Below are 5,752 nucleotides of genomic sequence, written 5' to 3' on the forward strand. Positions count from 1 at the left end.
GCTAATTCAGATTAGCCATTTACAAAAAGGCATGTTTCTTCTGGACTCTTTATTCATGGTCTGCAATATAGGACTTGGGGCTGTGAGCAGGATGGAGCAAAGGGTAGCCACAGGAGAGCAGCAGCAGCCTAAATCCTGCTCAGAGGGTGCCTGGATTTCTCTGGCATGAGGCAAGAAGAAGACACAGATGAACACCATGTGCTCCCCCCATCACAAGGACTTAATAAGGCAGCAACTGATAATAACAACAGCAAGAGCAATAATATCAATCATTTACTACATTCCAAGTCTCATGCCAAATGCCTTATATACCTTACTGCATTCACTCTTGCCAAAAGACCAATGAGATAGGTATTTGACATTATTCCAATTTTACAGATGCAGAGACTATGTTCACAGAGATTGAATAACTTACCTGAGGTCACTTGGGAAAGAGTTCAGAGTCACAGATTGAACTAAGTGTGCATGGCTTGAGAACCTATGTTTCGCATTGTCGTATTTCTCGTCTCTGATCAGGATGGTCCTAAATGGGGAAAATGCTTCTACCTGCACAGGAATGTCTGGGCCCTCGTTCCAACCCCCATTCTTCTCAACCTTGGCTCCATCCTGAACTCCAAGGTGGGTGGATATCGCAGCCTGTACATCCAACTTCATCCACTCCCCTTCCACCTCCCATGAATAGTCCCCATGCAGGCCCTGGAAGTGGGCTCAAGGGTATTTGGTCAAGGATCTCAAGTACCCAGAATAGGGTCTAGTGGGGAAGAGGATGGTTCCTTGGTCCCAAGACTCCCCTGTGGGAAGGGCACAGCTGGAGGAGGATCAAACGAGGGTCCTCTGAAGAATCATTACTCAAAGTTTTGTTCTGGGGACAGCAGCATCAGCATCACCTGGAAGCTTGTTAGAAATGAAAATTTGGGGGCCCCACCCCAGACTTCCTGAGTCAGAAACTCTGGGATGAGAGCCAGCAATCTGCGTTTTATTAAGCTCTCCAAGTGATTCTGACGCTAAGTTTTAAGGTATACATAGCTTGGTTATTTGACCTTCCAAACCTCATGTTAAAATTTGAACCCAGTGTTGGAGGTGGGGACTAGCGGGAAGTGTTTGGGTCATGGGGATGGATTCCTCATGAATGGCTTGGTGCAGTCTTGGTGAAAATAAGTAGTTCTCACTCTACAGAGCTGATTGCTAAAAAGAACCTGGCACCTCCCTCCTCCCTCTCTCTTGCTTCCTTTCTCACCGTGATCTCAGCATGATCTCTGCACGTGCTGGCTCCCCTTTCCCTTTCACCGTAAGTAGAAGCAGCCCGAGGCCCGCCTCAGAGACAGGTGCTGGCACCATGATTTTTGTATAGTCTGCAAAACCATGAGCCAAATTAACCTCTTTTCTTTATAAATTACTTAGCCTCAGACATTCCTTCATAGCAACACAAATGGACCAAGACAGCCTGAGAACCACTGCTCCAGGGCAGCGCTTGTTACACACGTGTGTTCCAAGAGCCAGTGGCACCAGCATCACCTAAGAGCTTGTGGGAAATGCAAGTTCTGGGCCTCCCCACAGACCTGCTGAATCAGAATTGATGAGGGCTCAGCCCAGCCTAGCCATGTTTGTCTTAACATCCCTTCCATGTGATTATAAGCCATGCCCAAACAGAAACACAGCAAATTGCAGGAATCATAGGGAGGGCTTTGAACTTCCATAGGAACGATGGAAGTTCAAAGCATAATGTTACCTAGATTTCAAGAAGCAAGTAGACTCAAGGTCATTTTAACAAGTAGACTTTCAAAGTCACTGATCATCTTCGTGTTTGGAGACACTCAACCTCACAGTGTATTAAACATAGCAATCAAAATATGCCCACATTGGACATAATTTATATATGATGATGTAACTACGCACTGTATTTTAGTGGACTCAGTGAGTTCATGTTACCTTGGAAAAGATTTTGTTAATATTTTCTTTCTGAGTTTTGGGGAGTTTTTTTTTTTTTTTTTTTTATCTTAATTACTTTTGTAGGCCCTAGTGACGCTTGCAGGGCACTGTCACAGGCCTTTATCACCGAGGTCATCTTTCCAAACTGGATGTAAATAGGTAAGAGTGTGTGAAAGTCACTGGCTTGGCGAATGCTGGAGACAGCTTCCAGGATTTTGTCCTCTGTAACTTTAGAGGGAAAAAAGCAGGACATTGTAACCATTTGATTTCATTGTTATTCTTTGGACAGGGGTCCAGTACACTACAAACATTGGCTGAAATTGTCTAATCCATTTTGAGAACCTTACCAGGTAGGACTGCTTAAATCAAACAGGTCCATGGAAAAATTAGTGTGAAAGGACAAGTGAATGTCAATTAAAACCAGCGACTGGCATCGCAGGATGGGATTTGGGCTTTGGGGCTACAAAGAGGAATCTCCATTCTTTGGGGTTGTAATCCATGCCAGCAAGGCCTCCTCGTGGGCCTCAGTAAGATTCTCAGCAAAACAAATAACCTCATTAATTAAATGGGTTAGTACTCTCACCACGCTTTTCTTAATTGCTATTCTGACTTTCAGGAGAGGCGTTTTCAAGCCAAATTGAACACCCAGAGCCTCCAGTGATCAATGCCACAATAAGCCCTGTGTGCTCTGGAAGTGATTGCAAAGACAACTGCACGAGATGTGCCCACAGCTTGCCTCCGTCTGCCGAGGCTCCCCACCTGGCCCAGTGCCTAACCGCCCTACCCAGCTGCCTTTGTCCTCCAACCCAACTAAAAATCCAGGAGGTCCTCCATCATTATTGTCTCCCTACAGAAGACATTTTATTTTAATTGGAAGCTATGCTCTGGTTTCCTCTTTATTTATTGAATACATACTATGCGAATGCCTTGGATTCTGTGCTAAGTACAACAGGTGAAGGAATAAACATCACAGGTCAAGGTCACTGCTCCATGGGGCTTTTATTCTATTTGGTGAGTTTCTTCTAGAACCTTGAGTGCTTTTGTGTGAGAAGATGTCCCTTTTCTGTTTTATGCTACCCAACATGTATCTGTGTTGCATTTGAGGATGGTGACTTTTTCATACAAATTTCTTTCCCCACTGCCCAGGACTGCCTGACACAGAGCAGTTGCATCAGTTAGGAATTGGTCGTACTTGTTTGTAAGTAACAGAAACTCTCCCCTCCCACAAAAACCTGCAGTGGCTTAAATCAGATAATTATTCTCTTTTTTTTTTAATCATTTAGTCCAGAAGTAGAAGGTCCTGGCCTGTCCTGGTGGCTCCACAGTATCCTCAATGCTCCAAGTTCCTTTCATTTCTGGTTTCACTCTCTTTACTGTCAGTTCCGCCCTCAAGCCTTCTTCGTTGTCCTCAGAGCGCTGCCACTGCAGCAATAAAAGTGGCACTCACCGTCCAGAGAGCAAGAAAGCAGAAGGTGCAAAGGGAAAACAAGCCTGGCATTTAGGTGGTGCTCCTGGAAACTCCCAACTGCATCTTCTCCTGATATTTCATTTTCCTGAACTATGTCTCAAAACCACATGCTTCTCTAAGAACATGATAATTTTTACATGTTTCCACTTGGATAAACCTCCTCCTGAGAAGTGGAGCCTTAACTTTTCTCCCCTTGAGTGCACACTGTACTTAGGGACTTGCTTCTAATAAATAGAATGTGGCAGAAATGACGGTGTGTGACGTCTGAGATTTAATGATAAGTGATACTGTGACTTCTTTCTAGGATCACTCATTCTGGAAAAGCGAGCTGCCATGTTGTGTGGCCATGCAAACAGCCCTGTGAGGAGATTCACATATGGAGGAACTGAGGCCTCCTGCCAACAACCTACCCACTGAAGCTAGGAATGAGCTACCTTGGAAGCATGTCCACAGCCTCAAGAAAGCCTTCAGATGAGTTGCAGCCCTGGCCAATGTCTTGACCACAACTTCCTGAGTGACCCTGAGCTCAAAACATTGGCTAAGCTGTTCCCAAATTCTTGACTCACAGAAACAACGTGAGCTGACAAATGTTTATTGTGCTAATCTGCTAATTTGGGGGATACTTTGTTACACAGCAATAGATAGATAACTAATACAAATGGGGACTATGGAATATTAATTTGGGTCATCAATGTGGCAGAAGCTGCTAGTTTTCCACAAAAATCTACTTATCACTTCTCTGAGCACATAGCTAGACTACATTTCCCATCATTCCTTACAGTTAAGTGTGGTCACGTGACTAAGTCCCCTCAAATGGAGTGTGGAAAAAAGTGATATATACCACTTTAGGCTTGGCCAAAAAGACCTGCATATGCTCCTCCAAACATTTTCCCTTCCAACCCAACTTTTCTGTTTCTGCCAGCTCAGTGTAGACAATAAATGGCAAGGCCCTAGGAGACAGCAGAGCCACAGATGGAAGGAGCCTGTGTCCCTGAGTAATCAAGTAAAAAAGAGCTGCCTTGCCAAGGTGAAGACATGCCAAAGGTTACTACCAGAGCATGAAATACATTTCTACTATGTTAAGCCACTGAAATTTTGGAATCCTTTTCTTATCTCAGCCTAGACTGTTCTACCAAATATAGAAATATTTCTGTCCCCTCCCCCTCCAAAATTGCAACTCTTAGGAAGAAAGAGATAGTCCATGGATAAGTCTATACAGCACCTCCTGGCTGGTGCACAGAGGGAGGTCTGTCTCTGAGACTATTCAAGGCACTCTAAAGTGGACAGCATCATCTCCTGAGAGCAGAGTCCCCAGACTCTCACCACAACTACTGGGAACGCTTCACTGCGAAGAGAGACAGCGACTTCAGCCTTCTTGAACCATAACAAGTCATCTTGAACCAAACCTGTCAAAATACTTTGAAGTTACTCTTGACCTCACAAGAATTTGAGTTCTTTCTCACCAGTTGTGCTTATGGGTTTCCACTGGGTTGAAATCCTAATATTGAAGTTGGTATCTTAAGAAAGTGAGGAGGGAAATTGGATTTTGTTGCGGGGGCGGTGGGTAGGGAAGGAGGCAAATTGCAGGCCTGACCCTACCTGGTTATCACTTCCATAGGCACCAAACTCTGATATCTAACACAGACTATCTCCACCCTGGGGTGTCCCTGCTCCATCAAGAAGCGTACAATCTCCCCATGTCCATCCCTATCTCCTCCTTGACTTACATAGAAATATTTCCTCCTTCGCCCTTGTTTGAACATTTTCACCACTGCATTGTTATCCTGAAACCTACATAAGGCTACCTAAGGAAGGACACGTTTCTGCTACTTCATTCATTCATTCACACATGGAAGCTAACATTTACAGAGACTTTATTGTGGCTGATCACAGCCTACAAGGTGCAGCAAGCTCTGGTCCCTGCTTATGACTTCAGTTTCATCTGAGCCACTCCTGCCTGGTTTTCTGACCTCCTGCCAAGTACCCCTCTAAGTCAGTCTGACCCAGGCTCAGAGCCTCCCCCAGCTAACAGCACACCAAATGCCAAGAGCTTAGCTTGTAGGTCTCTATTGAAACGGTCCACTCTGGGAAGCCTCCGTGATACTCTATGAACTAGGTCAGGTCCTCCCAAGGTATAGTCTTATAGCTCCTGTACCTGTTCTTTCTAGTCACTATCGAGTAATTACTGGCATAATAACCTATTTAATGCTTACCTTCCTCACTAGTCTGAATGCTCGGGAAGAGCAGAGACGATGTGTCTCTGATTTCCCATGCAACAGAAGCATCCTGGAGCCTGGTAGTGGGGAAACATTTTTTGAATGAATTCATGTGCTAGAGACAGGAAGGCAGGGGCAG

This window comes from Sapajus apella, unplaced genomic scaffold (genome assembly GCF_009761245.1).
Source record: "Sapajus apella isolate SASKATOON/1434 unplaced genomic scaffold, GSC_monkey_1.0 scaffold12, whole genome shotgun sequence".
NCBI lineage: Eukaryota > Metazoa > Chordata > Mammalia > Primates > Cebidae > Sapajus > Sapajus apella.